Below are 26,111 nucleotides of genomic sequence, written 5' to 3' on the forward strand. Positions count from 1 at the left end.
AACATATGCAGGATTTGAAGTACAGTATAGCAGCAGATAAGAATTGCAGCTTAATAATTTATAATTATTAACGTACATAATTGGCAAAATACAAGTAATATAGCAACTGCTGGTTGTTTAAAAGAATTTGTAAAATTTGAAAAGCTAATAAAAACTGTTTAAAAAAGGGAAATGGATTATGGGATTCAATACCTGGTTCAAAGATGCTTTGCAGTGGGGTGCAGAGCTCCTCTATGGTGTCCCACGGCTGAAGCAGGAGAAGTCCGGAGGAAGAAGCAGGCTCTGTGGAGAGACGTGACGGCTGGCCTGCCGGGCCAAGGGGGGAGGTTGGCTTTGGCATATGGCACTGCCAGCCCTGCAGGCAGCAGGAGAGCGGCCCCATTTCCAGGTGAGGCTTCAAAGAAATGGATGGGAAAGCAGCAGATTCCTCCTCCTTGACTGGGACACCCACATGACGCACCTTGTCAGTCACATCCACAGGTCAGGGGAAGCCAACTAAGGCACAGAAGCCCCCTTGGTCTTGTCTCGCTTCCTCTTCCCCCCACCCCCAGTGATCAGTGCTCCATAAAATCCACATGGAATGCTTTTGCCCCTCCTTCCCCTGCAATGCTGCTGCTTTGGATGGGGTACATTGGGGGGCTGCCATTGCAGTGAAGCAGCCCACCGGTGGGGACCCAGCCAGCTGATGATGGTTGCCACCTCTTAACTGGCACATTAAATGCATTGCAGGCATTAGAGTTTTTGCTCTGCTCTCTACTTAAGAATAACAAAGTCACTTGACCTTTCAGCAGCCACCACAATAGGCAAGGAAGCGACTTTTTGACAAATGCACTTTGTAATGGTCTCTGGTCTTCTTCATGCGGCTGTTGGAACAGTTAATATCTCATGTCACAGATGCAGACAGACTGAGGCTCATGATTAATTTAACTTGCCAATTAATCACCCCCAAATGGGCTGTTTTGTCACCTCTTCCTAATGGGAAGATGTTGATGCCTCCTGGTGAATCTGTGGAGAGGCTCTTGGCTGGTGATCAACTGGTGCTGTCCCAGCACAGCTTTCCAGGAAGGACCAAGAGAAAGAGGGAGGGGGAATTCCCTCAAAGAAACACAAGCAGGTAGGGGAGAGCATTTGCTGCACAGTTCCACACGGACACCTCTGGGATGACCGGGAACTTTTGCCCTACGTAGCATCCTGGTGCTTAATCTGAGTCACAAATGGGCTCCACAGCCTGCTTCAGATGCCAGGGCTCAAGCCTAGAATAAAGTGCCTCTGAGCTAATGCAGAGAGCATTTCTTTGCTCCCATTTGGGAGTTACTAGAATCAACACCAGCAGGCCCACCATCTGGCCACATTGAAGTCTGGGGAGGTGAGGGCTGCAGCCCCACTTCTCTCTCTCTTTTGCCTGACCAGCACGTGTGCTGTTGAACATGGTGACACACACACCTTTCGTGGGAACTGCATGGCTTAACTGCAGTGGCCCCCAGAATTGATGGGGAGAGGCAGGATTGAGAGGGTGGTATCTGCCTGCAGACTCCAGCATTCGCTGACCCTCCTTGCTGTGCCTACCATGGCACCCTGAAGCCAAGCAAAATCTCCACTTGGCACTCAGCCAGGGTTGTGTGTCTTTCAGAAATTAGCCACCTTGGAGACTGCGGTTTCTTTAAGAGATACGGTTTCTTTACATGTATTTACAACCAGTGTCTAGGTGGTGAGAGTTCAGAGCACTCGCCTATCTAGAGTGGCTTGCTTCCTGCAGGAGAGCAACACTGGATTCCAAGCACAGCAAAAAGTCATCCTTGGCGACTCTTTGTTCCAGCCTGTCATCCCCACCTCACGTAGAATTCTGTCCCTGCTTCTATGGCAGCTTCCCTTAATACCTCAACTATTGAGTTATTCCTGACCTTTGCTAAATCTAAGAAGGTGCATCTACCCCCCCCCAAAAAAAAAATTAGTATAACTCAAGGCGTAGGAAAACAGAAGCCAAGGAGTCTTCTCCACCTGCCCACCTGCCTTCTTGCATCTTGCTTCTGCCCTTCCAACATTCAGGAGCCTTGGATCCCCAGGGTGTCCTGGGTTGGGAGGCCCTTCCGGCTCTTGACTGACTCTTTGCTTGCCCTCCACAGTCAGCTGGGACGTCTTGAATTAAAGCGGTGCATTATCACAGCCGCCACGAACCACCATGAGCTGGGTGGGCTCAAGAGCCGGAGCACGGCATGGCACAAGCCTCGTAAGTGCCCAAGTGCCACTCAGTCTCAGCTGGCATCCTCATTTAACTTTTATTGACAATTAATACCATGGGAAGGAGCATCACTGTTGTGTCAGGGAAACATAATGTTGCTTTATGGCCTCATCAATTAGATGTTTCTGGAAACAACAGAACTTTGGGCCCTGAGCCAGCCCTTCTCTCTGTAGCAGCCACCACCGCCTCCCAATCTCAGAGCCACAGATCAGGCAGACAAACGAAGATCTCCTTCCCACTGCAAAGAGGCAGCATGGATGGCAGCAGAGAACAGCACCACTCTGGGGATCCCAAAATAGCAAGTGGTTCTCTTCTCCCTGCCCCACTGGCATCCCAGAGGCAAAGCCTTGGCTGGTTTCGAGGGGGGTACCAGGCCTCCCCAGAGCGCCCAGGTAGCACACCAGCCTTGGAGTGGAGTGAAGCAGCTAAACAACCACTTAAAATTTGCTTGCAAGAAGAAACCTGACCCTGAAGGGAAGTGAAGCAGTCCCAGTGCAAAACACCCTCCCCAACCTCTTCATACCTGGCTGGGTTGCCCCAAAGAAGCTGGCCATTTTGCTCCTGTTAGTTTCTGTCTCTTGGGGAAGGCAGGGGTGATGATGATGATGATGATGATGATGATGATGATGATGATGATGATAACTTTTATTTGTATCCTGCCCTCCCCAGCTGAGACTGGGCTCAGGGCAGCTAACATCAAATATATAACATTGGTATAAAATCAAACAATAATTAAATTACCTCCTAAAAACAAGTCAGGATCAAATTAAAATCTAATTAGGTGGCTTTCCTCAGGATTAGGGTTGGGAACAGTAAATGCTCATCAGGCCCAACTGTTTACGCTGTTCTTATATGGGCCTGTGAGAATGCTGGGAGGCTTCTTTCATACTAGTTCTTATACAAAGAGAGAAGGGGAGTCAGGTTGAGCCCTGACCAAAGACCCTGCAGAAAGATGTCAGATCCCACAGGGCCCTGGCCTCTTGTGGCAGAGCGTTCTACCAGGCTGGGGCCACGGCCAAAAAGGCCTTGGCCTAGTCAAGGCCAGCCTAATTTCTGAGACCCAGGATCTCCAAGCTGTTATTATTTGTAGACCGTGAGGTCCTCCGTGGGGCGTACCATGAGAGGTGGTCCCATAGGTACGAGGGTCCTAGGCCTAGGGATAAGCAGTGCAGGCCAAAGTGATGATGGGGTCCCTTTCTCTTCATTCATGCACAGAAATGTCTGGGGCTGCTTCGCTCTGCTCCTCCTCACTCTTCCTTATACCTATGATATTGTTACAGGCCACCCTGACCTCCAAGTCACATGAGAGACTCCAAGGGTTGCAGCATTCACTCAGGGTTCTGTTTCCTTGAAATGAAGGTCAACAGAGACTCTGCTGTCTTTTGGATATGTGGTTTTATTCACACACAAATATAACCTGAGCATAAGATGGAGGGGCTCACAGCATCAACACCCAACAGATCTTGCTTTGGATCCAGCAAAAGAGCAAGCATCTATCTGGCTCTCTAGCATTTAGGTGAGGGGGGTGGAGGAAAGGCCAGCCCATGAGTTGAGGTCCCATCTTGCAACCTAGATCATTCTTTTGAGATGTGGATGAGGACACTTCAGTGGCCAGCTAAGCTCATTGTCTTCCCAAGAAACTTGTGTGACCAGTTCAGCAACCTCCTCTATTAGATTCTAACCCACACTGGGTATAGAACTTCAAGAACTCAAAGGGACTCAGGGAACCATGCAGTCTGACCCCCCTCCACTGCCCACAAACCTGTTTCCCTTCCTCTTTCTCAACCTTCTATCCAGTTCCCTCAGCCTTCTGTCACAATCTGGTGTGACCAAGGAAGGGCACTTGGGTGGGGCTCTGCCAGGAGGCCTGGCTTGGTTCCCTGGGTTCTCGGGGGCAAGGTCAGCAGGTGCCGTTCCCTAAGTCCATGGGCTGCTTCTCCCTTTAGTCAACAGGAGCAGAGGATTCATGGAGCAAGAATGCAGAGTGGGGTGAAGACTAGAACCCATCCGCTCCCTGTCCAGTTTGAGGGACCTTTGGGTGGTGTTTCTGTTAAGCAGCCTGTGCTGGAGGAGGGTCTTCTGTTACAGACACACACAGGGGCAGAGGTGGGCATGGCAGCATTGACTCAAGACCCACAGCTCAAGAGTGGTGCACCTACTTTCATCCAACCCCCCCAACCCAGGTGCAGCCCTGGGCATCATAAGGTAAAGGAATCAGGTCTCTTCAGGTGATGTTGTCCTGGGGCTTGCAGAGTCCCAATGAAATGGGGGGGGGGCAGCTCCCCACCTAAGCTGCAGGACATGGTCACACTATTTGCTACAGCAGGGAATGTCAATGGGACGTCAAAGCCACTAATATAAACAGATTTACAGTATTATCATCTTTCGGAAGAAAACCCACTGTCTGGTTAGTTAAAAGAAAGTGGTAATTAATTATTAACCCTGACTCCCAATAGGAGCTTTGAGATCTCTCCAAGTAATAATTACACTTAAGTAGCACAGCTGGAGAACACAGAGCAATGCTGTAGCAGCCCAGGAAATCAAAGGCAAGATCAAGGTGACTTAACTTGCAATATCCCCTTTCAAACAGTCTCCTTTAGAGACTAGGCACACAGCTCCTGCCTGCTGCCAGCAGCTGGCAGGATACAGCAGACACCCAGGAATTGAAATACAGCAGAAAGGGAGCCCTGTGGTTGCCTGTGGACCTGCAGGTGGTGGTGGGGAGGATGTCAGAGGGGTCTCTAGAGGTGAGGAGCCCCCCTGCCCTAGGGTCACTCCCAGAATCAGGAGAGGACGGAACCTTTTGCACACACGCTGCCCCAGCTGGCATGACCAGAAGCTAAGCAATGTCTCACTGGGACTGTACAGAAGGTGGTCTCCCAAGAGCCCCCAAATGCCTTGCTCCTTCCCGGTCTTTCCTCCTGAGCTGCCCTGAGCTACGCCAAGGTCTGGAGAACCCAGGCTGGTGGTGAGGAGTTCTCTCTGCTAAGCAACAGCTGTAGACATCAGCAAGCCTTAGCAGCAGCTCATGGATTACCAGGAAAGGCAGCTTACTAGGTTGTGTGAACCAGGCCAGTCAGATCCATTTGAAGAGCCCAAACTAAGGTGCTGTTGGCTTTCCTGAAGCAATAACTCCCTCTGCTGGCCATGAACAGAAAGCGCTGATTCCATGCACTTGAATGCATTTGATGGTGTTCAGTTAACTATGCAGCAAGCTCGCCAATGCAACTACTTGGCACATGTGGATGGATACCTGTCAAGTCAATTGCCCATAAAGTCCTGCCAAGTTGAGAGGAAATTCCCATCCATCTTCCTGCTGTGCAAGATTTATGATCAGATGTAGAAGTGTGGTAAAACTGCATTCATCTCTCAGATCAATGTTACAAAATAAAAAAAAAATCCTTCCAGTAGCACCTTTTTATTTTTTATTTTATTTTGTTTCAACTATGGCAGACCAACATGGCTACCTACCTGTTACCACAATGTTACAGGCTTAGCAAATGGTTACCCCAGGTGCACTGTGGCAGAATACTTTCCCCCAAAGACTGTGAGTTGAAGGTTCTGGAGGGGCAGCGATGCCAACAGGAGACAACATGGGGCTGCCCAGTGCAGTGCAGAAGGGAGAAGGAAGGGCATGGGGGGCTTCTATGGCTCCTCTCCCAAGACTGCTGTGTTCTAAGGAGGGTCATACACCTGCAGGGGCCTGCAAAAGCATTTCTTCCTGGGGGCAGCCCTTCACTCTTCCATGAAGTTATGGCGTCTCTGCTTCAGCTCCTGAGCGACACTAGATATGTGTAAAATGCAGTATTATTATTATTATTATTATTATTATTATTATTATTATTATTAATCATGATGAGCCTGAGAGTTGAAAGCAGAACTTTGCTGCCAATCTCCCTTGAATGGCTGCCATCCCTATCGATCCTGCTCTGCTTTCTGAATTACACAAGGGTGGTGTTCTCCCCCAACCCACTCTACAGCCATTCCCAAGGAGTCAAGATGTTCCACCAATTTCTCCCATCTTCACTTCCGAAGGGCACTTGGGGGTTGAACATGTCATCTCTGGAGCACAGAAAATCTCGTGACCGCAGGGAGTGGGAGCGCTCTCAGGCCGCTGCTGGGCTGATTTAACTCAAAGTGACGCGCCTGTCATAGCCAGAATGGGGGCCTGTGCCACAAGGACCCCGCTTAGCTGCTAGTTCAGGCGGGTGACTCTCTTCTCAGAGCAAAGGCATAGGAGAGTTGTCTAGAGGACCCACATTGGCAGATGAGGTGGGGGGAAGGAAGGTGCTGCCAGGTGGGGCAATGCAAGCCTCTTCCTGCCTAACACGCGACAGAAGAGGCGTTGGCGCTCTCCCATACTCTGCCCCTGATGCTGACTGCTGTCTGTGAGGGGAACCCCTTGCCTAGAGGAGGGGGAGCAGCCAGAGCTCAAGTCCCATAGAGGGAGGGGCAGGGTTGCCTAATGCATGGGGACTACATTCAGTGGGGTGAGGGGAGTGCACTCTGCACATGTTCAAGAGCACCCTTTTCTGTATTTTTGCATCACATGTTCCAGGTGCTCTCTAGGAATGGGGGCACTTTTAACCATCTCCATAAAGCTGCTCTTTCAGTAACGCCAAAGCTGAGCACCCACAGAGACTCTGCCCCTGCTGGGTGTCAAATTAAAGCCACAGAGTGACAACTCTTGGAATGTCGTGCATGGTTCCGGTTGCCTCACCTCCAAGGGGATATTGTGGTGCTAGAAAAGGTTCAGAAAAGATAGACCGGAAGGATCCAGGGGCTGAAGAAACTCCTGCATGAGGTGACAACACGAGGCTTCTTTGTTTGAAGACAAGGGGAGTCAGAGGTCAGATGAAAGAAGAGAGAGAAAAGCTTTCCTTCCACTTTCATAAAACTCAACATGGGGCATTCAATGAAGCTGTACAGTGAAAGATTCAGAGCAGACAAAAGAAAGTACCTGGTCATGCAGTTAAACTGTGGAACTCCCTCCCACAGGAAGCAGGGATGGCGAAAGAGAGGATTGGACAAATTCATAAAGCATAAATGGTCATGCTCTGCCATTCACTGCCTTCACCGTGGGAGGCAGCTGTGCTTCTGAAGGCCCCTTGCTGGGGATGCCAAGCGAGGAGCGTGCTGTTGCTGTGCTCAGGTCCAGCTTCCAGGCTTTCCTTGGACATCTGCGTGGTCCCTATCAGAAGACGATGCTGACCGGGATGGCCCCACTTTGGCCTGATCCAGCCGCAGGGCTCCGTTGACACAGCATGCCATGCCAAGCTACTGAGAAGCCCAAGCAGGGAGGGTAGGCAGGGCTGCGCCCGGAAACCATCGAATTGTAGAGTTGGAAGCGATGCCCAAAGGTCATCTAATCCAACCCCCTGCAATTCAGGAATCTCAACTGCACAATCCCCATAAGAGTCACAGAAGCTCCAGAGCAGAAGCTGGCAAACAGTCTGCTCCGCCCACCCGCTGTGAGCCAAAGGCAGTGGTGGCCCTTGCTCTCCAGGGTGGCCAAGGGCTCAAAGCAGGCCCAGCTGTGTGTGAGGAGGACAGGGGCACGCTGCCAGCCTCGCTTCTCGTGGCCCCCTCTCTTTCAAGGAAACAGGCACTGCCTCCTGTGCCCTGTCAGCGCCCTCTGGCTCCTTCAAGGCCTATGGGAATGGCCTGCCACAAGCCGCAGCCAAGCCGCAGCCAAGCCTTGGTCTCCTGCATCCGAGGCCGCCTCTCCCTCTCTGAGCTCTCTGCTGGTTAATTGCTGGCACACTCTCTCTGAACGTGCGAAACACCCTCTGACAGGGCGTGTGATTTATTACTGCCCACTGCAAAACGGAACAAAATCAATTGCCTATTACCTCACTTAGCAAGAGCCTGTCACCGCCTGGGAGCAGCTGGGGGGAGTGGAAAGGCAGGGCAGGCCTGGCCCAGCCAAGCTGTGGCCACCCTTTGCCCCACCAGCTCCAGGACAGATAATATTTGCTCTGCGTGGCAGGGGGGCTGGGGGGCTGCTCCAGCTTGACCTGAATCCCTGCGGCATTGGTGCATCACAAGACCCTCCCAGCCTGGTGCATTTCCAAGGTGAATGAATCCCTTTGCTTTGCTTTGGTCTGTCAGGCAAGGCTGCTCATGATGGAAAGAGCTGCCATTGCAGCCTCTGGCCCACAACACGCCCCAACTGAAGCTGTGAGAGAGCTGGGGGGAGGATGCACCCCTTGCCCATCCTCAAAGGTACTCTCCTCCAGTTGATCCTCCCCCCCACCCCAAGGATCAGCCTGGGGCAAGGCATTGAACCCCCTCCCCGGGGAAGCAGATGCCAACTAAGCCTCAGGCAGGGAGAGAGACAGGCTGTTGGGTGGGGGGAGGAACATGGCTAGTGGGGGTGGCAGGCAAGTGGCATTCCTGCCATTTTATCCCAAGGCTGAATCTGTTGTGATGGCTGTGCAGAGGCTCTTCTGGTGGTTTGGGGTCTGCTGGGGTCCCCTTCCCCACCTGGCCTTGGTGGAAGAGAAGCCCCTTCCCTGGTCCAAGAACAAAGGCAGGATATGCTTGTGAAACATGGACCACTTATAAACGCCATCTCCAACTCCTCAAAAGATTCCATCAACAGTATCTCCGAATAATTTTACACATCACTTGGGAAGACAGGCAAACTAATATCAGTGTACTGGAAGGAGCAAAGAAGCAATGATTCTTCAACATCAACTTCATAGAATAGAATCATAGAATCATAGAATCATAGAATCATAGAATCATAGAATCATAGAATCATAGAATCATAGAGTTGGAAGAGACCACAAGGGCCATCGAGTCCAACCCCCTGCCAAGCAGGAAACACCATCAGAGCACTCCTGACATATGGTTGTCAAGCCTCTGCTTAAAGACCTCCAAAGTAGGAGACTCCACCACACTCCTTGGCAGCAAATTCCACTGTCGAACAGCTCTTACTGTCAGGAAGTTCTTCCTAAAGTTTAGGTGGAATCTTCTCTCCTGTAGTTTGGGTCCATTGCTCCGTGTCCGCTTCTCTGGAGCAGCAGAAAACAACCTTTCTCCCTCCTCTATGTGACATCCTTTTATATATTTGAACATGGCTATCATATCACCCCTTAACCTCCTCTTCTCCAGGCTACACATGCCCAGCTCCCTTAGCCGTTCCTCATAAGGCATCGTTTCCAGGCCTTTGACCATTTTGGTTGCCCTCCTCTGGACACGTTCCAGTTTGTCAGTGTCCTTCTTGAATTGTGGTGCCCAGAACTGGACACAGTACTCCAGGTGAGGTCTGACCAGAGCAGAATACAGTGGCACTATTACTTCCCTTGATCTAGATGCTATACTCCTATTGATGCAGCCCAGAATTGCATTGGCTTTTTTAGCTGCCGCGTCACACTGATGGCTCATGTCAAGTTTGTGGTCAACCAAGACTCCTAGATCCTTTTCACATGTACTGCTCTCAAGCCAGGTGTCCCCCATCTTGTATTTGTGCCTCTCATTTTTTTTGCCCAAGTGCAATACTTTACATTTCTCCCTGTTAAAATTCATCTTGTTTGTTTTTGCCCAGTTCTCTAATTTGTCAAGGTCGTTTTGAAGTGTGATCCTGTCCTCTGGGGTGTTAGCCAACCCTCCCAGTTTGGTGTCATCTGCAAATTTGATCAGGATGCCCTTGAGTCCATCATCCAAGTCGTTGATAAAGATGTTGAATAAGACCGGGCCCAAGACAGAACCCTGTGGCACCCCACTAGTCACTCTTCTCCAGGATGAAGAGGAACCATTGATGAGCACCCTTTGGGTTCGGTCAGTCAGCCAGTTACAAATCCACTGAGTGGTAGCATAGTCAAGACCGCATTTTACCAGCTTCTTTACAAGAATATCATGGGGCACCTTGTCAAATGCCTTGCTGAAATCAAGGTAGGCTACATCCACTGCGTTCCCTTCATCTACCAGGCTTGTAATTCTGTCAAAAAAACGAGATCAGGTTAGTCTGACATGACTTATTTTTCAGTAATCCATGCTGACTATTGGTGTCAGAAGAGTTTGGATTTGATATCCCGCTTTTCACTCCCTTTAAGGAGTCTCAAAGCGGCTAACATTCTCCTTTCCCTTCCTCCCCCACAACAAACACTCTGTGAGGTGAGTGGGGCTGAGAGACTTCAAAGAAGTGTGACTGGCCCAAGGTCACCCAGCAGCTGCATGTGGAGGAGCGGAGACGCGAACCCGGTTTCCCAGATTACGAGTCTACCGCTCTTAACCACTACACCACACTGGCTCTCTCAGACTGACTGGGCGGTAATTATTTGGGTCCTCTTCCCTAAGTTTTATGAAGTCGGCTTTCTTAAAGTCAAGAAATTGAGTCCTAGTATGCTTGGCTGCTCCTTTCCGCTGTATAGTAAACTTCAGAAGAGCATGATCACTCGCGCCTAATGATCCTTCCACTTCTACCCCACTAACCAGGTCATCAACATTGGTTAGGACCAGATCTAAAATGGCTGTTCCTCTTGTTGCTTCTCCCACTTTCTGGACAATGAAGTTGTCTGCAAGGCCAGTGAGGAATCTGTTTGACCTTAAGCTCTTGGCTGAGTTTGACATCCAACAAATATCCGGGTAATTGAAGTCCCCCATTACTACTATCTCCCTTCCTTTTGCATGCTTGGCCATCTGTTCCAGGAAGGCATCATCTATGTCCTCCGTTTGGCTTGGGGATCTATAGTAAACTCCCACAATGAGATCTCTGTTATTCTTCTCTCCCTTAATTTTGACCCAAATGCTCTCACTTTGGCTTTGAGGTTCTAAATCTTGGATCTCTTCACAGGTATACACATCCCTGACATATAACGCCACTCCTCCTCCTTTCTTGTCCGGTCTGTTTCTCTGAAATAGATTGTATCCCCCCATTATTACATTCCAATCGTGGGACTTATCCCACCAGGTTTCAGTGATGCCTATTATGTCATATTTAGTTTGCTGTACCAAGAGCTCAAGCTCATCTTGTTTATTTCCCATGCTTTGCGCATTAGTGTACAGACATTGAAGTCCATTAATCATTCCCCCGTGTCTCTTATTTAAGGATTTTTTCCTCCCACCACTAGGTCTGCGTGCTGTTTGCTCCATTTGGTCTATGACATTTGGATGATCATCTTCATCAATTGATAGACTCCTACCTTCAGGAGCACTGTCTCCCTCCCCCACATTAGTCAGTTTAAAGCCCTCCTGATGAGGTTTCTGAGATTTTTGGCAAAAACATTTCTCCCAACCGTTGTGAGGTGCAGCCCATCGCTTGCCAGAAGTCCATCTTCAAGAAACTGCAGTCCGTGATCTAAGAATCCAAACCGTTCCTGTTTACACCATTTGCGAAGCCAGCTGTTCACTTCCACTATTTTTCCCTCTCTCCCTGGGCCACGTCGTTCAACTGGGAGGACAGATGAGATGGCAATTTGGGCATTTAGTTGCTTCAATTTCCTGCCGAGAGCCTCGTAGTCTCTTTTGATCTTCTGGAGGCTATTGCTTGCAGTGTCATTGGTTCCCACATGAACCAAGAGGAAGGGGTATTTGTCAGTGGGTTTTATGATTCCTTGCAGTCGTTCAGTTACATCTTGGATCTTAGCCCCGGGGAGACAGCACACTTCCCGAGACATCTTGTCAGGCCCACAGATCACTGCTTCTGTTCCCCTCAGTAGGGAATCCCCTATCACCACTACACGCCTCCTCTTAGGTTTGGTCGGGGTTCTTCCGTGAGCTGTCTGTTCCAAGGTCGCCTGCACATTCCCTGAGGACTGACTTTGCTGCTCGTCTTCATATACCTGATCGACTGTAATGAGGGAGAGATCCTCAAATGGAGTCTGCTCTTCGTCTTCCATGCTAGGGGAGAGGACCTCAAAGCGATTGTGTATTTCTAAACAATCAGAGCGAACCCTGGGCCTCCTACTTCTTTGAGTCACGTTTCTCCATATATCTGGCTCCTGTGTTGGTGAACTAGCCTCCTTCTCAGGGGAGCCCCCTGTCTCCTCCTTGGTGGAGACGGTGTGCTCTGTTGCTTCCAAGAAGAGCTCCAGCTCTCTAATTCTTTGGAACGTAGCTACACGTTCCTCCAGTTGCTGGACTTTGTCTTTTAAGAGGGCAATCAACATGCAATTGCTGCAGGTAAAGCTGCCTGCAACCTTTGGCAAGATGGCAAACATTGCGCAGGAACCGCAGGCGACTGCAGCTGTTCCCTCCCCCTCCATCCTGAGAACGTGTCGTTGGGGGTGGCTACAGCGGTCCTCCATCATAAAAAGCGTGAAGACAGGACAAATAACTCCCCCCACAAGAAAAAAACCTAGGTCTCCCCCAACAAACGTTTGAGACTAGCTCCCCTAAATCTAAAAGATGGATAAAACTGTGCGCGCCGCTAGGCGCGCGCCGCTGCCCTGCTAGGTCTGATAAGCTCCTCCCACAGCTAATCCCCTGCCTCAACAGAAACCCTGCCCCCTCTGACCTTTGCACAGGGAGAACAGCTAATCAGCCACAAAGAAACACACACACACACAAGAAAACCTTTTTTGCTCCTTCTTCAACTGCTGCCCTGCTAGGTCCTTCGTTGGACTGGTCATGTTGTGCGGATGCCTGATTAACGTCTTCCAAAGCAACTACTCTATTCTGAACTTATAAATGGAAAGTGTAATGCCGGTGGTCAACAAAAAAGGTTTAAAGACTGTCTCAAGACAAATCTAAAAAAATGTAGTATAAACTGGGAGCACTCCAGCTGGAGAACAGCCTTTACCAAAGGTGTCATGGACTTTGAAGACACTCGAACTTAGGAAGCAAGGGAGAAATGTGCTAAGTGGAGGGCATGCTTGGCAAATCCTCACCGTGATCAACTCCCGCCCAGAAAGCAATGTCCCCACCGTGGAAGGACCTGTGGATCCAGAATTGGCCTCCACAGTCACTTATAGACTCGCTGTTAAGACCGTGTTCATGGAAGACAATCTTACTTGGCTACAATGGATTGAAGAAGAAGAAGAAGAAGAAGAAGAAGAAGAAGAAGAAGAAGAAGAAGAAGAAGAGAGACTTGTAGCAGAGTCAGCAGCTGCTCCCGCCTGGGTGCTGCATGGAGGTGAAGCCCAAGTCCAAGCGGGCACCCAGAACGATTCCAGCAGCTGCATCCCAGGAGGGCAAGGGGACACGGGGCTGGCATCAGTGGCACCCCCAGCCTCCAGTTTGCCTCAGCTCCTTCCTGATTTCCTCCTTAGGTTGGCATGTTTAAGGGCTTCTGCAGTCTATATGCTGGGGAACTCCTGGCAAGGGGCTCAGGCACACCATTTGGGGAGAGGCGGGCTCAGCCTTCTGCTGATGTGTCGCTTTTGGGAAGGGAGAATCACAATGCGCTGTGACTGAGCACCTGCTTTGAGTGCAGAAGGTCCCACTCCAGACCTTGGCCAGCACTGCTCATTCAGCTCTCTCTGAGAGACTCTTGGAATGGGGACCCCTGAGCTGCAACCTGTGTGAGTGGGGCTGCTCCCGTTCCCACCCCCTTGCGCCCCTGCCCCACTCCCTGCCTTTGCAGCCCCACAAGGCCCACATTGTTCTGGTCTCTCCATAGCCTTGTTCTGCACAATGCGCCTTGTGGGGGGTGCTGCTTCTCTCCCTCCCCCCCCCACAGGTTGCCATGGCTACCCCTTGGGCTCTGTGACTATATCAGAGACCTCCACTTCCCTCCCCCCTCCCAGGAAGGGAAGGAAGGTGCTTGTGAGCATGCCTGGAGATGCCACAATGGCAGGAGGGGGAGGGGGTTCTGCGTGGGAGGAAGGGGTCTGCGTGCATTTCAATGGGCCAGACAGCAAAGGCCTGGCAGCCCCCTCCCCCTTCCCAGCCTTTGTTATGCCCAAGAGCCAAATTCCCTGCCTGAGCTCCTCTGCTGGGGACCCCCCTGCCTCTATCCCATCTCTCAGGGTGTCAGGTTACCTGGACAAAGGGGGCTTTGTGGGGAAGAGGGGCAGGTGCAGGGGGGGCTTGCTGATGCAGCAGCCCGCTTGTCGGTGGGAGGCTGGGCTTTGAGGGCAAGGCCGGGTGCCTTCCTTCTCCAGCCCCCCTCCTCCCCACCTGCCAGCGAGGCTCTCTCCTGGCCTAGAAGCTGACGATGTGCCCCATGTTGCCCGGCCCTTTGAGGGTGGACCTGCCTTCCACTTACAAAGGAAAGGGTGAATCCATGAGTGTGTCTGCATGTGTGAGAGAGATGTTCAAAGCATGCGCAGAAGGCAACAGAAAGCAGGGACGTCTTGTAGGCTAGTCTGCCTTAGAAGGAGCAGATGGGTCCTGCACGCTGCAGAAGATGCTGTGGAGAAATGGGAACAGGGCGGAGAGAGCCTGGCATGGATGGGTGTGCCCGCATCTGGTGGCGCTGCCTTTGCGGGAGGGTCTGCTGCCACCCCCACCCCCCTCCCGCTGCATGGAGCCTCGGAGATGGGGCTCATTTGTTGCGAGGGTAAACAACCTCAGGCAACGGCCAAAGGCAAAAGCTTGTGGTGCCTTCTGTGCCAACTTTTAAATACCTGCTGAAGACAACTTTATTCCACCAGGCCTATGCGGGCAATTAAGAAGACTTCATTCCACAGAGGTCTATGGATTTTGTTGTCTGGTTTCATGTTTTTATATCACTGTAAACTGCTCACGGCTGTGATATATTTTTATGATATAGCAATATATAAGTATTTCTATAAATAAACAACTTTGGTCCCATACAGAGGTCCTCTCCCCCCCGCCCAGCACACTTCTGCCCCCTTTATGGTGCCTTTTCAGAAGAGGGCTCTGAGCTCATGCCTCTCAATTTAGCCTGCTGCTCCTCTGGCATGCTCTACTACGGGGAATTTTTATGGCTGGGATTTGCAAGGGTATTTTGAGGGCCAGCCTGTTGCCAGGCGGAGGGAATATGGAGGCGTTAGACTGGAGGGGGGCGAGAGGCAGGTTTCTTCCTACTGGGGCCTATATTTAGAGAGGGCCTTGCTCCGCCCCGACCCCCCCCCCCCCAATCCTGCTTTCTCCTCATCCCCAACCTCGGAGCCTGAGGCCACAGGGTGGCTTTGTCCTTTGCTTTGGGGCCTTGGAACATCTAAACCTGGTTGAGCACAGGAGCATCTGCCAGAAACTCCTTCCATCACCAAAGAGGCCCGCACTGCCACTGCTGCAGCCACACGCATGGCCTTTGCAAACCCCCCTCTGTGGCACTGATGACTCCAGGTTTGAGGGGTCCTGGCTGCCACTGCCTCCTCTGCCATCCCATGAAAACAGGTCCCAGGAGACCCTGCCGCTGCCTTTAGTACCTGATGTGAGAATCCCCCTTCCTCTTCTGCTGCCTTTGCCAACAACAAAGGCGTTTCAGTTCAAAGGAGAGATCTAGCCCACCACCAGGAGCCTTGAGGCTGCAGTCGGCCAGCATCCGCAGGGGGCAAGGGGGAAGTGTCCACTCCAATCCATCCATCATGTGTTGATGACAGGTGACTGGAAGCCCCCTGCTGTGATCTGTGGACAGCTGACCAGCCCTCAGCTTCAGTTGGGGCAGATGCTGGGCTGGGGCTGGCCGGGTTTGACTTGCCTCTTTTTCTCCCAACGTGAGTGGCGGCTCTGGAAGGAGGATGACCTTAGTCGTCAATCACTCACGGGACTAGGAGGACTCTGGCTGGGCAGAGGCAGTCCTTAGGCACGCAGCGCATGCCCTGGAAAACCTTTGTCTCCCAAAGCTCCACGTTGCTTGTGTGGAAATAGCCAGATGTTGAACAAGAAAGAAATGCCCGGTGGGGGAGACCAGCCTGGATTTTTAACTGGAGACACACCCCATGCAGAAGTGCATGTGTGCAAACACTTTATTGCAAATTCATCAATATGCTAGTCAGGCTTGTGACTGTCCAGAGATTTGACTGAGATTCACAATAAGGCAGAGAATATTTCCATTTGCTTTAAAAAGTGGCACCGTATTTTTCGCTCTATAAGACGCACTTTTTCCCTCCTAAAAAGTAAGGGGAAATGTGTGTGCGTCTTATTGAGCGAGTGCAGGCAGGAGGCTCTGCTCAGCGCTCCCTTTAAAGAGCGCGCGGAGCGTGTGTGCTGCCCTTCTCCCTCCTTGGGGAAAAGCGCCCAAGAGCCGCACACATGCTCCGCGCGCTCTTTAAAGGGAGCGCGGCTCTTGGGTGAGCCTTCATCCCTCTGCCCTGAAGAGGCTTTGCCCGGCTATCCCACAAGCCAGAACAGCAAGAGGCTATCCCAGAAGCCAGATCTCTCTTGCTGTTCTGGCTTCTGGGAGTCAGACTAATTTTTTTTCTTGTTTTCCTCCTCCAAAAACTAGGTGCATCTTATGGTCTGGTGCATCTTATAGAGCAAAAAATACGGTACTTTGGCAAGGAGGAGGGGGAGGGGGAGGGGGAGGAAAGCAAGCTATGGTTCAAGGGAGTACAAGAAGAGAGACTGGGCAAGAGGAGAGCATGGCTCCCTACACCTTGGTGCCCTTGTGAGGGAGCTGGCTGGCCGCCTCTGCCACCTGCCTTCAGCTCACCTGGAAGGGAAAAAATGTCCCTCCCCAGCAACCACCACAAGGGGAGTGGAGGCAGACCAGGTGGAGGAAGAGAGCTATTAATAGGCCACCCTTTGTGTGCCCCCCCCATCTTTTCTCTCTTCAGTGTTCAGCGTGTTTTATGGTTCTTATTACCAAGAATCCTGCCCAGTTGTGACCCTGAGTGGGGAATCCTTTCCATGCTGAGGTCTACCTTGATGGAAAACTGCCGGCTTAGCAATTGTGAGTAGAGGAAAAATAGAATCATGGAATTTTATACTTGGAAGGGACCCCAAGGGTCATCTAGTCCAACCCCTGCAATGCAGGAAACTCAGCTAAAGCATCCATGACAGGTGGCCATCCAACCTCTGCTTAAAAACCTCCAAGGAAGGAGAGTCCACAGCCTCCCAAGGGAGACCATTCCATTGTCTTTCCGCTTCTCTGGAGGCATCTCTCTGCAAAGCAGGCTGGCCGCAAGCGAAACCACCAGCCTTCCCCACAGGACACACGCAGAAAGGCCGGCCGCTGCTCTTGCACATGCAAAGGAGAACCCAGCCAGCCTCTGGTCTGGGGCGGAAGGAGTGGAGCACAGTTTGGGCAGAGATGGCCAGTTGCCCCACGGAGGACACACTAACCCTTGCCAATGCTGCTCCTAGGAAGATGCTTCTTCAGCAATGATGCCTATGGCGCCCTCATACTAGCACAGCTCGGCCAGGATGCTGGCTGCTGAGGTGGCTGTCTGAGATGGGGAACACAGTGAGCCAGTTTCCTCCCCCTCCTCCTCCTCGCTGGAGGTCTCCTGCCCAGCGCATACCAGGCACAGCCCTGGGAATCTGGGCTCCTCACAGCGGAAGCTGCAAGCCTCCCATGTTGTGCTGGAGGCGGACCTCTCTCTCCTGTATCTTGGGCTGGGTGAGCCCCTCCTTCGCTGCCAGGTAGCCACCTCTTGGGAATCTGACATTGCTGGAATTTACTCAGGGGGAGGCAAGAGCCAGCGAGGGGCGTGAGGACTCCCAGCCACAAAGTGTCCAGCCAGATGGAAATGTGAGCCACAGAGACAGCCCAAGCGCACCAACCTGCGTCTCCACCAGCCCCCGTCTGAAGGAGCAGCCAGGCAGCCAAGCGAGAGAGCGAGGCAGCCTCCTGGCCTCCCTCCCAGTCCTGCAGCCTGATCCAAAGTCTTGCTTCTTCTTGCTTGCCGCTTGGTCCTCCTCAGCCTGCATTTCATTCCAAGATGGACTTTGGACTCATTAATTTTAAGAGACTCGCCCTGGCAGAATCTCAAATAATTCTCTCCCACTAGATAGCTACAATTATGAATGGTGCCGGCTCCCTCGATGGCTGGCAATTCCCATTCCCTTCCCCTGATTTAATGACCTATTTGTATTCTATCAATAAATGAAGTTCTCAGGGCCACCCGTAAATGGAAGAGGCACACTATGCTCCAGTAGCCAAAACTGGGGGGAGAAATCTCATCAGAGAGCCCAAATGTCTTGTAGGATGCGACTGCTTGACTTATTGGCCTCTCCTCTTGGCTGCACTTGAATATTAAGCGTTGTATTAATAGCTCACTCTTAATTATCCATGAGTAATGTACTACAACTGGAAAATTAATGGAGGGGAGCACTACAAAAATGAGAATTTCTACTCCCTCTCTTGGACACGTTTCCAAGGAGGCTGCAGCAGACACGTGCGGGCAGCAGCCCCCCCCCCCATGGGCTGCCCTCCTCACCAAGGCTGGTGGGGCTTGGGGGCTACATGAGTCCACACAAACCCCTACGGAAGTCACAGGAGGCTTAGAAACGGTTCGCATGGGTGAGTACTATTTCAGGCTGGGAAAGGTCAGAGCGGAAGAAAGCTGAGGGCAAAGTCTAGGGGGCCCCAAGGTCAAGCTGATCTGCAGCGGCTGCTGCTGCTCCCGGGTACATGGCAAGGTGCACAGTCACTAGGCAGGGGGCGCATGAGGGCCATAGGGCAACTGGCTCCTTTAGCCAAGTCACCAGGCAGCAGCAGCAGCAGCAGCAGCAATCGAAGTGGGCAGAAAGAGTCCTGTCCAAAGAACAACCCTGTCACTGGAGCCAGAACTCACCAGGCCTCAGTTCTGGAAACTGGTTCCAGTGCCAAGGACTGGAACATGTGACATAAAGAACAATGAAAGTGTGCCTCTGAGCACAAGCAGAGTAACTCTTTCTCAGTACTAAGAGTGACCCACAAGTCTGCACTGAGGGGGCTGGAAGATTGTAGTTTGCTGCCTTGCTTCCCGAGGACTGTGCTCCACCAAGTGTAATCTGCCCCCACCCTTGGCCTGGTGGGATTATGTCTCAGAACATCCTTTCTGGGAGGGACCATGGGGCAAGGACTGCAGATCCCAACATGCAGTCCCAGGTAAATAAGCTGCTTCCCGTGGGCTCCTGACAGTGTTTTCCTGATGCCTGCAGCCCTTTTCTTGTGGTGCCAGGGGGCCCATTCTGAAACGGGAGCCCCTAAATAGGAGCTGCACTTCTTTTGCTTAGTCCAGACCAAACCTGCTTCAAGCACCTCTCCACGCAGGCATCCAGTTTATCTCCTCTGGCCTTGAAAACTGATCCCCATTCTTGGAAGTTCATGATAAAGCTGTTAGAACAAATCAGAAGAAGTTCTAAGAACAAAAAGCCAAACTAATTATAAATCAGGTGATAACGGATGATTGTAAGTTCCAAAAAGGAACGAGACAAGGATGCCCACTATCACCATTATTGTCTATCCTGGTCTTGGAAGTACTTGCCAAAAACATAAGAGCAAATAAAGAGATCACAGGTGTAAAAACTGGCAAAAGTGAATTCAAGTTAAAAGCGTATGCAGATGACCTAGTAGTGATAACAGTGGAAGAACCTAAAACCTCACTCCCTAAAGTAATTGAAAAAAATCAGAAATTTGGGGAAGTGGCAGGATTTAAGCTAAATAGGAATAAAGCTAAATTATTAGTTAAAAACATGAAGGAAGAAAAAAAATGAACTAAATTAAATGAAAATAAGGTTAGCAAAAATAAATTGAGGAAATGGATGAAAGAGAAAAAGTAAAATAATAATATGTTAAATTAAATTATTAAGTTAAAGTTGAGAAATAAGTAATAAGGATTTGCTGAGCTAATAATTTGAATTGGAATACAAGAAGGGAAGGTGTGAGGAGGTCTGAGAAATAAGTTAAAAGAAATAAGCAATTTTCTTTTTTTGTGGTTGTTTATTTTTGTTTTTGTTTCATTATAGAAAATGCTAATAAATATATTGTCAGGGCTGCCTCAGGTCTCAGCTCACAAAAGACCAACGCCAAGTTCTTCTTATATACAAGGATGTTTATTGCAGTTCATTATTGGTTCCACAACCAAGGCGTGCAGCCCCACGTCTCTTTGCCTTAGACCGTTGAAGTCCCCTCTGAATCAGTCCCTCCCCTGCACCAATTTAATAGGCTTACGCTGCTCCACCTCTTCCTTTCTTTCCTTTTCTGCAGGGTCTTCCTGCCCGCTGGGGTTTCGCCCCTCCTGGATTCCCCTGCCGTGGAATCCCCAGACTGCTCTCCCTCCCTCCTGTGGGCTTTGGGACTTGGCTCCTCCTCCGGGCTCCCTGTTCTTCCGCGCGCCTCCACATTTGAACTTGGCGCGCGCACCCAACCTCTAACCTTCCTTTTGACAGTTACACTACTCCCTTCACTACTCCCCTCCCCTTCTGGGAGGGTGGCTTGCTCCGACCCCCCTTCCCTCTCTGCTGCCGGAGCTGCTTCTCCTGATACACTGGAACCTCCGCCCCCTCCGCTGCACTCTGGCGGGGAGGCTGGTCCAGACGCCCAGCTGCCACTTTGGGTTCCCCCACTGGCCCCCTGCTCCTGACACGTCCCCCCTGGGGCTCCCCTTGCCTTGACCACCGGCGCCCCCTTCTGGGAATCCTCTGATTCGCTGGAAAGACTCATGGAATGCCTTGAGTCATTATCATCCTCTTCCTCGCTGTCCTGCGATTCATCCCCATCGCTCTCCATCTCCTGCCTCCCCTGTGCCTCTGTCCCTGAACCCCTGACATCCATCCCCCCTCGAAGTCCCCCCTTCCCCCCTCCCGCTGCTCGGGCGCAGGTTCCGGGAGCTCCGTTGCTGCGGGGGTGGAAGCTGGATACAGTTCGTCGACGTCGATCTCCTCTGCTTCCAGTTCAGTGTATGTGTGCTCGAAACCGGGATCCTCCCCCAACACATCCATGTCCTCCCCTCCCTCTGTTACTTCAGGCGATGTTGCCTGCCAAGGCCCCCTTAGCCACCTCCTGCGCCACTCCTCTTCTGGTTGATCGTCCCACCAGTAAGAGCGGTCCGTGTCCACCCCCGAGCACAATCCCCTTGGAGGGCTCGACTCTGGCGTGGTCTCCTCTGCTGAGGAGAACCCCCGGAAAGTGCTGTCTGAAAGTGTGGGCGTAAATAGCCAGTCGTCAAAATACTCCGCTGGCATGGGCCTGTGTGGGAAGAGCGCATGGAACTCGTCCTTAAGAAGAGGTTCCTCCAGAGCATAGTCCGGCACCCAGCTGTTGGCGCTGGCCGGGGTACCTTCTCTGGCGAGGAGGTATTCTACTCCCTCCTCCCCCCATCTCGAGTCCAGAATTTCCGTGACCTCGTTGAGTGTCGCAGCCCTCGGTGACTTCCCCCCCCCCTGGTGACTTTCTGGGTGGCTCTGGTGCCGTCCCTGCCTCCTGAAATCTGTGTGGGGCCTTGTAGGGCATAAGCACCGACCTATGAAAGACCGGGTGCATTCTGGAACCTTCCGGGAGGGTCAACCTAAAAGCTACGGGGTTGATCCTGGCCTCAACTTGGTACGGCCCTAACTGCTTGTGTCCTAGCTTCTTCTTAGCTAACGATTTGGCCAGTACCGCCTGGGCTGCTAACCATACCCAATCCCCCACCTGGATGTCTTCTCCTGCCCTCCTGTGCCTGTCTGCCTGCACTTTGTAGGCGTGTTTAGCTAGCTCCAAGTGCCGTCGGAGCTCCTCGTGGACCTCCTGCAATTCTGCTGCTAAATGCTCAGCTCCCTGCGGCTCCCCCTGCGCCGTCATCTCCAACCCCGGGAAGGTTCTGGGATGCCGCCCATTGTTGGCGAAGAACGGTGTCACCCCCGTTGACGCGTGCTTCGTGTTGTTGTAGGCAAACTCGGCCATCGGTAAGTAGTCCACCCAAGTCGCAGGCTGTTGATTGGCGTAACAACGCAGGTACTGCTGCATGATGGCGTTGACCCTCTCCGCTTGGCCGTTGGTCTGCGGGTGTCTCGCCGACGCTAAGTTGATCTTGACGTTCAGGATGCCGAGGAACTTCTGCCAAAAACTGGAAATGAATTGGCGACCGCGGTCGGACAGGATGGACCGTGGCAAGCCGTGCACCCTGAACACGTGGTCTATGAACAGCTTGGCGGTCTGTTCCGCTGTCGCCACCTTCGCGCAAGGAATGAAGTGTGCCATCTTGGTGAACAGGTCTACAACCACAAGCACCGCCGTCTTGCCTCGCGAACTGGGCAGATCAGTAACAAAGTCCAGCGCCACCCTCTCCCACGGCTGTAGTGGCGTCTCCAACGGTTCCAGCAGTCCCGCTGGCTTCTTGTGCACTGGCTTGGACCTCTGGCAAGTGTCACACCTGGCGACGTAATCCGCGACCTCTCCTCGCATCTGGGGACACCAAAAATCTCTGGCTACTAATTCCGCCGTCTTTTCCTTGCCGAAGTGACCCGCGCTGGGTGCATCGTGCAACTGCTGCAGAACCTTCGCGCGGAGATTGTCCCCCGGCACGTAGAGAGCACCTTTGCGGGTTAGCAGGCCGTCGCGTATCTGGAACTCGTCGTCCTTCGCTGTGCCTCTCCGCACCTCCTCCATCTTGGATTGTGCGAACGGGTCCGTCTGCAGCGCGTGACGTACCGCGTCCAGGTCCACTGCGGCTGAAGCGCACGCCCACGCCTGCGGTGCGAAAATGTGCCTGGCTGCCGCTGGTGCCGCTTCCTCGAGATACTGCGGTTTTCTGGAGAGCGCATCTGCTATGACGTTGTTGTCTCCCGGGATGTACTCTATCCTGAAGTCGAAATCTGCAAAGAACTCTGCCCAGCGTATGTGCCTCTGGCTCTGGAGCTTCGCCGTGCGCCAATACTCTAGGTTCTTGTGGTCCGTGCGGACCTGCACGGTGTGCTTGGCTCTGATGAGGAAGTGCCTCCACGCCCTGAAAGCCGCGTGGATGGCCAACAACTCCCTGTCCCAGATGGTGTAGTTCTGTTCCGACTTGCTGAGCTTCCGGGAGTAGAAAGCGCAGGGCCTCCAGTTCCCTTGCGGATCTTCCTGCAAGAGGACGGCCCCCACTGCTCTGTCAGATGCGTCAGTCTCAACCCGCATGGGCCTGCCGGGATTCACGTGTAGCAGCTGTTCTTCGGACGCGAAGAGGCTCTTAAGTCTCCTGAAGGACTGCTCCGCCTGGTCCGTCCAGGTGAACCTCTTCTTCTTGGAACTGAGGGTGTCCGTGATAGCTGCCGTCTCTTTCGCGAAACCCCTGATGAACTTGCGGTTGGCGAAGCCGATGAACCTCTGGACCTCCTTCCGATTGCGCGGGCTCTTCCAGTCCAACACCGTGCGGACCTTGGCGCTCTCCATGGCTAGTCCCTTGTCGGACAGCCTGTAGCCCAGGAAATCCACCTCCGTCACGTCGAACTGGCACTTCTCCAGCTTGGCGTAGAGTCTGTGCTCCCGTAGTCTCTGCAGGACCTCCTTTACGTCTCTCTCGTGAGCCTCCTGTGATTCCGAGAAGATCAGGATGTCGTCGAGGAAGCAAACACACTTCTTGTAGAGGAGTCCCGCTAGCACGTGGTGCATGAATGCTTGGAAACAGTGAGAGCCATTTTGGAGACCAAACAGCATAACTCTGTATTCATAGGTGCCCAGGGGCGTGAACATGGCCGTCTTCCACTCGTCACCCTCCCGCATGCGTATGAGATTGTATGCTCCGCGTAGATCCAACTTGGTGAAGATCCTCCCCTTCCTCACCGTCGCGAGCAGGTCGTCAATCTTGGGCATGGGGAAGGCCTTGGGCTTTGTCATCGAGTTTATGAACCTATAGTCCACAATGAGCCTTTTTGGGGGCGTGTCTTTCTTCTTCACGAAGAACACAGGACTGCCCCCCACTGCTTTGGATTCTCGGATGAATCCCCGCTTCAAATTGTGATCTATGAACTCCCTGAGTTCCTGCATCTCATCCTCAGACATGGAATACAGCTTCGCAGTCGGCAGCGTCGCCCCTGGTAAGAGGTCAATTGCACAATTGTAGGGCCGGTGGGGTGGCAACTGGTCAGCTTCCTTTTCGCAGAAGACCTCCAAGAACTCCTTGTACTTGTGGGGCACTGCCTGTACCATGCCTAGATGCAACTGCTGCCCTTCTTCCTGGCCCTCCTCCTCCTGGCCGGTCTGGATGCAATGTTGTGCGCAGTAGGACGAGCCAAAGGTGAGCTGCCGCTGGTACCACGCTAAGGATGGGCTGTGTCTATCCAGCCAACTCATGCCTAACACTATAGGCGTGTCTGACAAGCGGGTGACGTTGAAACTGATGACCTCGTGATGGTTCCCAATCTGCATCACCATGGGTGGCGTCTGTTGCACCACTTGCCCTCCCAGCAACTTCCTGCCATCTACCGTGACGACGTTCAGGGGCAGCGTGGCTGGTAGAAGCGCTATGCGATGCTGCTTGACGAACTGCACCCCCACGAAGTCTGTGTTTCTCCCAGAGTCAATTGTAATGGGGACTTCCAGGGTGAGTCCATTGGGTAGCTGGAGAGTTGCAGTGAGCTGCACCACTGGCTTGGGAGGTAAGGGGTCTGTAGGCTGCAAAAGCGCTGGGGACTTCTTTACTGACTCGCCTGGCTGAGCCCCAGCATCTCTGCTTCCAGCCAGGCATTGTCGTTTCCCTGAAACTGCTCTCCTTGGAGCGCTGCTGCTGTTACTGTTGCTAAGGCTGCAGTGTGCTTCTGGAGCCTCTGGGGACACTCTTTGGCCATGTGCTGCGGACTGTCGCAGATGCAACACTTCCTGTTCCCTCTAGGAGGCTTCGCCTTGACTGCTCCAGACGCTGGGGCTCCGGCAGCTGTCTGAGCCTTTGCACCACCAAGTTCCATTGGTTCCTCCCCCTCCCTCAGCAGAGGCGAGGGATGCGTACGTCCCAGGTCCCTGGGAATAAAAGGAGGCGCTCTAGCTGGTGCATGGACTTGGCGCCCCTTCTCACTGTGCCAAGGGCGTTCTTCATGGCACACTCCTATTGTGAGTGCCCTCTGTACGACGTCTGCTAGGGTTTGGGGTCTGTCCCCCCTTGCCAATTCATCCTTTACGGAGCCAGAAAGCCCCTCCCAGAACAAATCTCTCACTGCCAGGGAGTCTTTTTCCCAGCCCAGCACATTCAGCAATGCAAAAAAGCGAGAATGGTACTGACGCACTGTAGCCTTGCCCTGCCGCAATCCATGCATTTCATGGCGCACCACATCCACGTCCACGGTAGATTGGAAGCAAGCGTCCATGGCTTTGATAAACTCATCAGAGTTCCTGCGGGCAGGACCATCTTCGCGCCACAAATTGCGTAGCCAGGCTCTAGCTTCCCCATGCAAATGGGACACAATGAAACCCACTTTCTCCTCCTCATCTTTAAAGTCTTTCCGAAGCAAATGCAGCGCATATACAACGTCTGCTCTGAAACTGGGATAATGCTTCAGGTTCCCATCGAAGTGGGCTACTAAACTGCCCCCCCCCCCGCCGTCCGAGTCCGATTCCCTCTGATCTGGACCCCGGGAACCCCACTTTGCATGCATGATCCCACCTGGCTTGCAGATCCTGGCAGCGCTTTTCTGCTTCTTCACCCTTCTGCTGGGAGACCACTACCACAGTGGAAAGCTCAGTGACCGCGTTGCGCAGGGCTGTTATCTGCTCCTCCATACTCATGGCCGCCAAACTTCGTGAGCTTTGCAAAAAAAAAATTTGCGTTCTTTAGGTGAGGGGACTTACTGTCAGGGCTGCCTCAGGTCTCAGCTCACAAAAGACCAACGCCAAGTTCTTCTTATATACAAGGATGTTTATTGCAGTTCATTATTGGTTCCACAACCGAGGCGTGCAGCCCCAAGTCTCTTTGCCTTAGACCGTTGAAGTCCCCTCTGAATCAGTCCCTCCCCTGCACCAATTTAATAGGCTTACGCTGCTCCACCTCTTCCTTTCTTTCCTTTTCCGCAGGGTCTTCCTGCCCACTGGGGTTTCGCCCCTCCTGGATTCCCCTGCCGTGGAATCCCCAGACTGCTCTCCCTCCCTCCTGCGGGCTTTGGGACTTGGCTCCTCCTCCGGGCTCCCTGTTCTTCCGCG

The 26,111-nt window shown here is 52.4% G+C and overlaps 1 long non-coding RNA gene across 1 annotated transcript in view; it reads left to right on the top strand.

The window, feature by feature from the left end:
• Window positions 1-25,661, top strand: part of LOC310694059 — a 202,251-nt gene extending 176,590 nt beyond the window's left edge. The window contains exon 2 of the long non-coding RNA XR_014519508.1: window positions 25,058-25,661. This is a non-coding gene — a long non-coding RNA (uncharacterized lncRNA). The remainder of the gene's footprint in view (window positions 1-25,057) is intronic.
• The last annotated feature ends 450 nt before the right edge of the window (window positions 25,662-26,111 follow it).

Source organism: Podarcis liolepis (genome assembly GCF_965112155.1).
Source record: "Podarcis liolepis genome assembly, chromosome: 15".
In the NCBI taxonomy this organism is placed as follows: domain Eukaryota; kingdom Metazoa; phylum Chordata; class Lepidosauria; order Squamata; family Lacertidae; genus Podarcis; species Podarcis liolepis.